Consider the following 12,503-nt stretch of genomic DNA (forward strand, 5'->3'; position numbering starts at 1 on the left):
GGTTTCTTTTTCATTTGTTGAAACTACAATGTGAATTATTAAATGACATGTACAAGACCATGTTATAAATATTTCGAACTGTTCATGCATGGATCTAATGTATAGTCAAAAAGCAGTTTTTTTTTTGTTTGTTTGTTTTTATCACTGTAATATGCTTTTAATTCTATGCATGTTTCCTTACCTTTTGATTTATCACAGACTTTGAACTGTTATCTGTTGTTTTTACAATTTCAGTCTAGCAAAAGAAGGGTAAGTCACAAGAAAAGTTATGCTATCCGTTCCCGTTCATCTTCATGGCAGTGCCTCTGTGCTGTGGAAGTATTGGATATGAGTTCTGCTACATGACTAATGAATCCCTGAGTTCCAGGAACACTGAGAATGCTGTTGGCACCACAACAATGCCACAGTCCCAAGGCCTTTATTAGCAACTATCCCAAGATGTGATGTGGAAGGCAACGTACTGGAAAAAAAAAGTCTTATTTCACCCTTCAAAATGGGCACTGGTAAGATCCGTTATAAAAGAAAGAAATATTAGTGATATGTTGCTTCGATATAGGATATGCATATAATATTTTACAATAATTTTGAAGGACCATCACTAGAGCAATAAAACCAAACCTTTTTAAAAGTTCTTTAGTAGTTAACGTTGCTTAGAACACGCTAATGCACAGTTTATAGGAGAGCTGCATAGGAAACAAAAACAAAAAAACTTAATCACAGTGTTTCCAATTACTGTTGAACCCTTGAAGGTTGCAAGGTCAGCATATGTTAGAAAACCCAGAAAAAGATGAGATTAATCAGAGGTATTTGTTTGGCGCTGTCTAGATTAACAAGAAAACAAAATCTGATGAAGCCTTGTAGCTATATACTACAGTGTAGTAGCTATGGAATTTCCTCTCAGACAAAAAAAGAAATGCAGAACATGAGAAAGAAACTTGGAAATGTGCAGTCAGCTGCTGCAGCTTCTTGGACGACATCCAGGAGACGCTTCAGATCATTTACTTTTCCTTGGATGTTTGAATGGTCTTGGAGTGGATCAAACATTCAGTGTGGACCAGACTTCGTGCCATTAGTCAATACTCTGGATACTCAAGAATACATTTCTAATATCCACCTCAGAAATATTAAAAAGGTTGCAGAATATTCTCTATGCTTGTTGCAGGAATGTTTGTTCGTGCCTTCATAACTTTACAACTTGCTTATTATGTGCTATTGCCTAGATGTCCATTTGTTTCCATGAACACGTTTATTCACACAATTTATTGAGTTCAACTAGATCTAAAAAAAAAAAATCACTAGCATTCACCTTTTTCACCAGTGCATTTTATTTACCAGCACATGAATTTGTCGATATCAAGCATTTATTTGCCTACCAGAAGAGGTTGCTGTTATATAAGGCACTGTTCTGTTTTAAGCTCTCTTAGAACAATATTTATTCTGAAAAGTGCTACACAATAGAATTAAACTGAATGAAAACTATATTAAACAAAACTGTAATCTCTAGAAAACGAGAATAAGCAGAACAGCAATAGTGAAGTTTGCACTGTGCAGATGTTACCTACGTGTTATTCCTAGACTGGCCACAAGGGGGCAGGCAAAGACGAGCAATTTCTGTACAAACTGCGGCGCAGACTTCATTCAGTCACATACAACAAAACTGTAGTAGGTCTACATTTGATATATCTCAGCAAAAATACATTCTTCATTTGATAAGTTTTAGAGACCATGTAAAGAGGAGTTTCAATTTAACTAAGAGCCTTATATCAGTTTTAAAAGAGTTTCTGTAGTATTTTAAGTAGCCTACAATAATACGAGAACAGGTTTCGTAAGACTATAAAACATGAAAACACATTTTTGCAATGTTAACGATTAAGCGTCGCTAAGTATATAGTTATTTATTTCTACAAATTCAATCAGGAACTTTAGTTTTGTTTCGTTCTAAACAACGGTTTAATTTCGTTCGAAATTCAAGTTGAAGCCGCGCATAGACTGTATGAAGCAGCAGCAGAGAATGTGACCTGTTGACTTTAGATTCTGAATTATGATTGGTGGGAAGAACCGCGAAGAACAGAAATACGTTATTAGATTCTGAGCACGTCATGAGAAGGAATGCCCTCCGAATGATTTCATCCAATCGCTGCCACAGCGTTCAGCAGGTGTGACGACGGAGTTAACGTTGAGAGCGTTTTGGCGGTAAATTGAAAATTCTTTATGGACCACTATCATACACGGACCTAGTAAGTTTATAATGTTTATCAGTTTTTTTTTTTGAACATATGTCACCTACCAGCTACCTCAAGCAAGAGCTTTAGTTTAAACATATTCGATAACAGCTTGAATGCTTCAGTGGAGTATAAAAGTCTGAGACTATTGTTTCTTAAACACTGGAAATTAAAAGTTATACTTGGGAGCTGGTGTTATTAAAGCAAGAAATAAACACAGATATTCTTTAACAAACATGAAGAAATTCTCAAATAGTTTTCATGGTGTTTTTCAGATCAATCTTTCACTCGAAATATAGTTAGTTTACATAATTATTAAAGAAAAAATATCGTATTAAATAAGAACAGAACAAACATTTGCTTTTGTGGTCTCGACCTTTGCACCATCCTGTACTTTTAAATCTACATCATATCATGAAATCTGTTTGGTTACACAGACAAAAAGATTATAACGCAAGACAAAATAGGATATATACCTTGGGGGAAGTCGTGGCCTAATGGTTAGAGAGTCTGACTTGCAATCCAAGGGTTGTGAGTTCGAGTCTCAGGGGAGTGAATGTCCAGCGCTCTCTCCACCCTCAATAGACTCAAAAGACTGAGGTGCTCTTGAGCAAGGCACTGAACCCCAACTGCTCTCCGGGTGCCGCGGCATAAATACCCCACTGCTCTTGAGGTGTTCACTGCTGTGTGTGGCACTTTGGATGGGTTTAAAAAACTGCAGAGCAAAATTCCGAGGCATGGGTTACCATACTTGGCTGTATGTCACGTCACATATATGGAATCGAACTGCATTAACCTAACCCTAACAACACAAGAATAAAAAAAATAAAAAAAAACATAAATTTTATTTTATATCGAACTGCATTAACCTAACCCTCATTATCCAAGAATCTAACCACTCAAAATATCCAGAAAGCAACAGTGGAATAATAAAGATATCATATAATATACAAGTCAAAAGTTAATTTGAACACTCGAGCTGACAAAGAATTGCACAGCGCAATTTTACATGCAAAAGGTTAATTATCTATTATGGAATAGCATAAAGAGAAATTTGAATATGAGCAAATTCTGCATGATGAGCCCTTACACCCTCACGTGGAGCTCCAGATCAAGCAGATTCCGAATGAAATGACTCAATTTTGTTCTCAGAAATTTATCTTGAGAATTTTATGTACAGAAACAGATATTCCATAAATGATTTATCACCATAAAAGTTAATGTCAAAACAGCTTTAACATAATAGTTCAGGTTAAAGCTGATTTCTCTGATATTATTGCTTGTAGCAAATCTCCCCATCTTGTGTTGTGCATATAACATTCAAACTGGTCACAGCAGAGGAGTTCTAAAAATCACTAACACAGCACATTATTCACAGTCTGCTATATGGCTGGTGATCTTTTTCTCTCACATTACACTTCTCCTCATATGGAATTGCACAAGTCCCATTGGTAAGCAACAGCCATCTATTTCCCATCACTCTCCGTCAAATAACACATTCAATTAATGCTCGTATCGCTCTCTTCTCCATCTGTTTGGCAACATGACGACTATATGTGCCAAACTTGCTGTCAAACTCATACAGAATACAGCTGCTAACTCCTAACAAAGTCTCCCTAATCAAAACAGTGGTAGAGGGTCAAAAATATTACTTCCATACCTCTCTGATTTTGTTTTGTAGACAATCCTAAAGCGTATAGACTATGTACTCTCTGTATTAAGGGGGCGAAGGAACAAATTCCTATATAGGCTTCCATATGTTAAAGATACAGGAATGTATTTTGACATCAGTGTGAATATAATACAATCTATGCTTCCTAGTATTTATTAATCTTTATGTTAATTTGCAATGTAATTTACAATTTTTCATTAGTCCAGAAGATGGAGTAAATTAATTGGGTTTATACATTAAGTCTGTGTGTTTCATTTTGAACTAGGGATAAATAGTGAAACTGGTTTGATTTTAATTTATCACTGTTATTGCTGCTGCAAACAGTGTGGATGAAATTACCCATGACAAAAAATGGTGGGGACATGTCCTTGCCGTCCCCAAAGTAAATGACGCCAATGACGCTGCCAGTATTGATTCAGTTATATTCAAATCGTACGTAGTCTACATGAATGCCAACCAGGGTTAATGTAGCTTTTATAGTGCTTCAGGATTAGTATTTAGGAATCTGTCATTGATGTGCAACCCTCTGTTTATCTCAGTTATGACAGTGGCACTTCAGTTGGTAAACTGTATTTTGTAACCTTTTCAACTGAAATGATAAACAATCCTAAAATCTTTATGCACAAATTGCACTATTTTCCATGGACCTTCTGTAACTCACCTTTTATTTTTGTCTATTTCCAAATGATCAACAGGCAGACAGACTGTGTGAGTTTTAAAAAAAGGAGTGGAAGACAGGTGCCAAGAAACGGAGGATCAAAAGCACAAGTGATCAGTGAGCCTTGAGAGAGAACCAGACATTCACATCTACACAGAAAACTCAGACTCCTCACAGATTGAGTGCTAGTGCACCGGTACAGGATGGGGCAATATTCAGAATTAAGAATCGGCTGCATTTCAATGAACGAGCTGGAATTTTAATTGGACCACAGGATGATGAAGAGCATTTAGCTTTGTACGGAAATTCACCATAGTCACAAACCAAAGAGATTTCATTTCTATTTTGAACAAAACATAAATAATCACATAATTTAGATCCCAGATATAGTTTGTTTAGTATCACAATTATTATTAGTGGTAGAATTAATATACTAATTTAGCTCACATCAAAGAATGATGAGAAAAATGTATCACGGTTTTCATAATGTTAGGCAACTGTTTTCAACAGTTATTATACTAATAATAAATATTTACTGCGCAGCAAATCAGCATATTATAATGATTTCTGATCACGTGACACTGAAGACTGAAGTAATGACTGCTGAAAATTCATCTTTGCAGTTGCAGGAATAATTACAATTTTAAAATAAAAAAAAATTGTAATAATTTTACAATTTTACTCTTTTAACCATATTTTTCATCAAATAAATTCAGCCTTGTCAAGCATAAGAGATTTCTTTCAACCAAAATAATCTATCTATCTATCTATCTATCTATCTATCTATCTATCTATCTATCTATCTATCTATAAAACTATAAAACCAAACCTCCAATCCTATATTCCAACAGCTCAGCAACTCACTATAATTCACGATACAGCAGACTATGACCCCTTCACCCAATGGTTCTGTGTATCACTGAGCAACACCCTTAGCAACCACCCTTAGCAACATAAACAGTCAATAATATAGCATCAAAACGGTTTCATTTATTATGTATTTCGGCAGAATTTGCGGTTTATTATTTATTTAATGAAGTATGAGTGACCCCTGCTGGCGTTATGTTGCATCTTTCATCTTTAATTTTGAGACCAGGCCCTTTCCTCCCTTTCATGAGATTATGTTGATGTGTGCGCGTCTATGTGAAAGCCCACAGTTTCCGAAGTGCGGAGGGAATATTACTGATCAGTTTAAACTGTAATAACACTTGCAAACAGCGGATGATAAGAGCTATTCTCTGTTTTTATTTAAGCTCCATTAGATGAGGTGCCGCGAATTCGGTCTGTTTTTAAACTAAAAGCTCCAGACGTTAGATGCTGAGGCAAGCAGATGTGTGTGAGAAAATATCCAGTTGTAAAAAATGTTGCTGAGCAGGATAAGAGCTCCATTCTCTGTTTTTATTTATGCTCCATTAGGATAGGCATTTAGACGAACTGTGCTGTCAAAAACTATAACATTTTCGGCGGAAGGACATGCATTGCTGTACTTACATTAAATATATATTTTATTGTGTGGTAACCGTTTTATAAAAGCAATAAGGTACTAGAGGCCGTGCTGTACTGTGAATAAATCACGGCTGAAGGTGTGTATATTTTGCATATATTTTTGAGTAAATATGTTTCAAACTTTAATTATTTGTATCATCTAATCTTGTGTTTGGTAAAATCCCCCATACTGTGTGTATATAATAACACTGTTGTTTATTCAAACTGAAAAACTTTACTGTAGTAATGCTACTTTGTGGCATTACTACAGAACTATGAAACCGCACAGAAATGTCTGTATGTATAGGTACAGCTATATATTGTCAAATTCAAATTACAACTTTGCGTCCTGTTTGCTGCCTCATTCATATTTAGTTTGACTGAACTGGAATTGAGAAGACGTTCTCTACTCTTCCTCTTTTCTCACTCTCTTTCTGTCTCTCAGTTGTGTTGTTGTCCTGTAGAGGTCTCCCTCTCATTCTCCTTTCTCTGCCTCACTCCTACTCCACAGGCTCGTCGGTAAGGGAGGAGAGAGAGAGAGAGAGGGAGAGAGAGAGAGAGAGAGCTCAGTCTCCATGTGTGGAATTCTTGGGCAGACATTGCAACCATTACACCTCTTCCTACTGTTCTGCCTCAGTCACTGTCTGTGGAAAAGGGCTATTACTTATTACTGCAAACGGAGGACTCCTACAGAAGCCAAGAGAAAGAAAGAGAGGAAAAAAGAGTGAGAGAGAAAGAAAGGGAAGAACTAAAGCAACAACTGGATGACAGGAACAAACTGACTGCCTTTCCATGTTTTAAAAGAGAAGAAGAAAAACGGAAGGCACTGGAGTATTTGTTTTTTTCTTTCGTTTTGTTTTTTTCTTCTTTCTCATCGTGGTGCTGGGAGGCACATCATCTTTTCATTTATTCGCTCTCTCCATCATTTGCCTCCTGATCTATTTCTCCATCTATATGGTGTATAATTTTGTCTATTTATGACGAGACAGGAGAGAAGAGAAAGAAGGGGCAAGTTTTTTTGTTTTTGTTTTTTACTCTACCACTCATTTTTTACTATTTATGACCCCCTTCATTCCTTCACCTGTCCCTCCTTGCCATCTCTCTCCTCTGATCATCCCCTCTTCCTTCCATTCCTCCCTCCATCCCAAAAGTGTGATGCTCCCTGAATGAAAGTTGGGTTAGAATTGTGGAAGAGACTCAAAAACCATCTCCACATCTCCTTATCAGTTTTTTAATTATTTTTCTTTCTCTCTTTTTTTTAAACAGTTCTTTTAGTCCTCCACCATCTACCCTCACGTATCACTCTTTTTTTCCCTGGATGATTTAATATTCTTCTAGGTAGGTTAAACGGCTTGTTTAGTGTCCGTCCGTTCTGTTTGTCTGTGTGTGTGTACTTGTGTGTTCCTTTTTTACATGCACATAAAACACACATCGACACACACATACACACACATGCATTAAACTGGCCATAAAATGGACAGCCAGGTGTCAAGAATTACATATCATTTCTCCATGCCCATCTTTACCCTTCTCCAACCCTGTCCATTTTACTTATGAACAGCAAAACAATTGTTTCCCGTCATTCTTTCTTTAGTAACACACTTACACACATCTGGTCTTGGGCTGCCCGGTCTGAAATATTCTCCATTCATCTCCAGTGTCCAGTGCAAGCATCAGTGTCCTTTATTTCGGTTGAGAAATCGTTGCAGACACATTTCAGATGAGCTGCTGCTTTGACTGAGATGGGTGAGGTTGGCGTGACTGCTTAATTTGCGGTTCTTGGACACATTTTGAACTTGTGATTTGTGTTGTTGGCAGCTTCCTCTGAGCTGGTGAAACATGAAATCTGAATTGTGAATAATAGATTGGTATTTGCTCCAAATATTGATTAGGTTTTTTTTTGGCTCACCTGCTTGCGAGATCGAATCCATTTGAGCTGTTATGTTCATTCCTTCTTTTTATTGAGTGTTTCATTTTCTGCTGGCGCTCACCAGCTTTTTCTCTTATTTTAATCCTTCCATTTATCACCTTTCGGACAGGCCGTCACCTCCTCTTCTTATCACAACCTCTTGATTTTCTTTGTACTCTTTGAGGGTCCCTGTTTTTAGCTGTCGTGCATGACCACTGTATGACCGTTAGCTCATTAGAGAATGAAAACTTTTCACTCCCCACTGTAAGTTATTTATATCCCCTAATTTATCCTCCTTGAATTAACCATTTGCACTTTATTTTATACATCATTTTAATTCAGAACTGCCTTCTTTGATTTGATATTCACAATTAGTATTTGCATTTTATAGAATATAGTTTATATTTACCTCTGAATATAAAAAAGAGTCAAGAGTTTGATTTTTCCTTGGTTTCCAGTTCATTTCAAATGAATCTAAGAAAGGGATGGTGATCCAATAAGTGACGCTGTGATGCAAATTAAGACTCCTTTTTCCATTCATACTGATATTTTATTTTCTGTGCATCGTATGTAGTTTATATGCTTGTGCTTTCTTCTTGGTGACTGGTTTGAAATGTCAATTAACATTTAGTAGGTTTGTTTTTTAAATAAGATTTTTCCTAGACATCCCCGAATTCATCATCTTCATCACAATTTTTCTTATATATGGACTTTATGAAAACAAAAACAAAAAAGCATCTCACTTGCCTGTTATTGGGCGAAATGGACATATCAAGGCGACCATCTTGTCTTATGTTTTTGAATGCTTGCACTCGCCCTCTGTCTTGTGTACCACATTTTTGTAAACATTATCCAAACATTAATGATGAAATGCCACAGGACAGTTAGACTGGTAAGTAACACGATAAAAATATCACACGTAAATGTATTTGTATGCCTTTGTAAGTGTGTTACTGTGGGTTTGTGAAACATGCCTGTCCCTTCTATGGCTCTAAATAGAATAAACTTTATTTATTACATATCAATTAAGCACTTAGTGTTGAGCAGTCCATATTAGATCTACTGAAAAAAACAACAAAAGGGGAAAAAAATAAAAGTTTCCAAAGCCATCATCAAAATTGACATTTTTTCAACATCATTTGCCAGAAAACGTGCTGATACTGAAGATACTGTTCTTTTCTTTTCCAACAGTGTCATGAGAAGGACCCAGCAAAGGACGTACATGGATACCTGAACCAATGACAGTTTAAGACCAGACGCCGCTGCTTCAGCTCTTTCACCACCGGGCAGCAAGCAGCTCCAGAGTTTGTGGACTTGTTCACAAATCAAAATGGACTTTTAGAATAATCAAGAAAAATCTTCTTCTTTTCACATTTTTTTCAATTTCTATCACATTTTGTAGCCAATGTAGGCTTTGTCCTAGACTTTGTCCTGGTTCATTTTCAATTTTAAGTACATTTCTTAGATTTGATATAAGACTTAGCTTTTCTTCATTGACTGAACATCGATCTCATAGCTCATACATTCAAAGTCTTACTTGCCTTTTATTTTGTCTTCATTTGTGAGCCAGGCATCTTTCTTCATTTTCTTGAATGACTTTTCTTAATAGTTTTGATTCAATAGACAATACCTGTGCTCAGTCATCCAGCCTGGATTTACAGTAGGGGCCAACACTTTCATCCACGGTCTCTACACCAGTCCTACTTTTTCTTGCCAATCTCTCAAACTACTTCAAAGGTCAGTCACTCCTCCATCCAGGGCTATGAGAGGAAGAGACAAGACCCAGCTCACATCAACATGCAAGAGTTGAGGAGAGAGAATGGGAGTTGGGCTGGCAATGTTCAAGGTAAGGGAAGAACTCTGTTTTCTTTTCTTCTATGATGTTTTATTGTACTTAATGAAAAAAGTTTGGGATCTGTAAGATTTTTTTTTCTTTTTGAAAAAAAAAAATGGTTCATGGTTTCCACAAAAATATTAAGCAGCACAATTATTTTCAACACAGCCAATGATAAGAAATGTTTCTTGAGTAGCAAATCAGCATATTAGAATGATTTCTGAAGGATCATCATGTGACACTGAAAATTCAGCTTAGCCACAAATTACACTTTTAAATATATTAAAATAGCTCAATATTATTTTAAATTGTAATAATATTTCACAATATTACTTCAGAGTAAGAAATACATTCTGTAAACATATGGCACAGTGTACTGTATTTCTATAAAGGAATTTTTGTTATTAATTTTTACAGGAATTTTACCTGTATTTTAAATTTTGCGTTGTGTTTTAGGGTAATTGGAGGTGTCCGTTAAATTAATGGATAATGTCCTGGCAGAAAATTACCAGTACAATTTCTTTTTTTTCTTTTTTTTTTTTTACAGTGTGTTTTTACTGTATTTTTTTAATCAAATAAATGCAGCTTTTACCTTAACTGAATGGCCATCAAAATAGAAAATGCTTTTTGCCACAGTATAGTGCTAATGGTCCTAAACGGACCTGGCCAAACCACTTAGTTTAACTTATCAACTGGCATCCAGCTAACATCTGTTTTTTTTTTTTTTTTTTTATTAAATCGATTTGGTGCAAAAGTGTTACACAGATTGACAGTTCAATCAAATAATGAGTCATAAAAGAGATGTTAAATTATTTTATGTTAGTTTATCACAGTGGAAATGAAGTACAATTGAGTTCATTGCATTGTGGGATACAGAATGTACACTATGTTGTATGCTGTCCATTTGGACAAATGTAGCAGGTTATACTCAACATATACAGGACATTTGCATAGAATACATACTGTAACAATTTTAAAACTAGTGATGGTAAAATAATATTCTGAACACTGCCAACCATTCTCGATCTTTGATGTGCGCTTTTAAGCACGCACGTTCATTCTCTCTCATCGCCATTTTATCTTTTGTCACTTACTTGAATGCCTTAACGACATGTCTGTTTTTCCTTCCAGGGCTGTAATTTTCTGTTGTCTCAACGAATGTGTGTGTTTGTGATCCTCAGTGCGCCATTGTCTTATTTTCGAGCAGGCGTTCAACCAAATTACTCTTAGTCGTGCTGCCTTCTATCCAGTTTGAGTAATGTGCCTGTGGTCTGGGTCAGACATTGTAGCTAAGTGGGTTAATAAAAGCGATAAATACTGAGAAAGAGAGAAGGGGTAAGAAAATAGGGTGAGAAACAGACGGAGAGGTCGAGCTGCCTTTCACTCTCCTGCTCTCTTTTCTCGAGCTGCTCCAGATTTGCTCCTCATCGCCGTTAGGCTCTTTCTTGGGAAAACACGAAAGTAGTTAACGGATCTGAAAACGTCTGATGATGCTTCCCCCTCGTATCGCCCTCTTAAGATGTGCCGCTTCTGATTAACGTGAGGTGACAGTGTTTTTTACCCACGTCAGTGGGGTCGAAGCAGCTGTCAATCAAGCTTGACGTTGATTGACGGGGACCAGAGGGATGAGGACAGTGTGGAAGGTCTTTCAGAGTGAAGCATCACTCAGAGATTCTGTTGGTGTGGTAACGGAGCCTCTGTTGGCATGGCAACGGAACATAGGGACACGAGGGCATTCTAGACTTTCAGCGATATAACTGCTACACAGAGATGGTGCAAATCTGATTTCGTGTCAGCCGTTGTTTCATAAATAATGATACTTACGTTGTAGACACCTTGCTTGTGTATACAAATTGGCTGACGATGTACTGCTCGACATTGCACTGGTGTATGTGTGTACCGAATGAGCAAACAATGGTCCTTAATCTATCATCCTGAAAACTAGGGGAATTTGACTTGTATAAATGTTTGTTTTCAAACAACAAGGATAATAGTCAATAAAAGCCTCTCAGGGATGCAGGGATGGATGATGAAACATGTTAGATGTGTAGTGTTGTTGGTGGTGCTTATTTGGTTTATACTTTTGCGGTGAAGTAAAAGTGAATCTTGAGGTCTGGTATGTTGTGTACTTTCCAGTAAAGGTCTGTAAATGTATTATTATTATTAGTAATAGTAGTAATAATTATTATTAATAATAAAATGTAATAATATAACCAAACTTGGCTCCCGCCATGAACATAGCCATAGAAGCAGACATGACATTAAAAAAGGAAAGAAAAAATGTAATAATAATGTAAAAATGATTATCATTAGTAAAAATAAAATGTATTAATAATGTAATAAAATATGAATAAGAAGAATTATATTATTATTAATAAAAATAACAATAATACAAATAATTATAATACTTCATGAAAAATGCGTAATAAAATGTCTGAAATCCAATATGTACAATCCAGTTATATATATATTTAATTTATTTTAACAGGATTCATATTTGATTTGTTTGGGTTCAAATGTATTAATTATCATTGATTATTTTAATATCAATAGAAAATAGAAAGATAGTAGATATGTAGAAGTGTATGTACAAAAAAGATAAAATAGGGAATTTGTTTTTAATAATGAATTATTAAATTGTATTATGTATTTTTCATAGAAGCATTATCCTAGTAAAAAATTCCTTAATCCAATATATGAATTTTGTTAAAATAATTGGGAAG

The 12,503-nt window shown here is 35.8% G+C and overlaps 1 pseudogene; it reads left to right on the top strand.

Annotated features, from left to right (window-relative positions):
- Positions 1 to 6,576: 6,576 nt before the first annotated feature.
- LOC109050726 overlaps positions 6,577 to 12,503 on the top strand; it is a 96,751-nt pseudogene continuing 90,824 nt past the window's right edge.

The sequence above is a fragment of the Cyprinus carpio genome, chromosome B1, assembly GCF_018340385.1.
Source record: "Cyprinus carpio isolate SPL01 chromosome B1, ASM1834038v1, whole genome shotgun sequence".
In the NCBI taxonomy this organism is placed as follows: domain Eukaryota; kingdom Metazoa; phylum Chordata; class Actinopteri; order Cypriniformes; family Cyprinidae; genus Cyprinus; species Cyprinus carpio.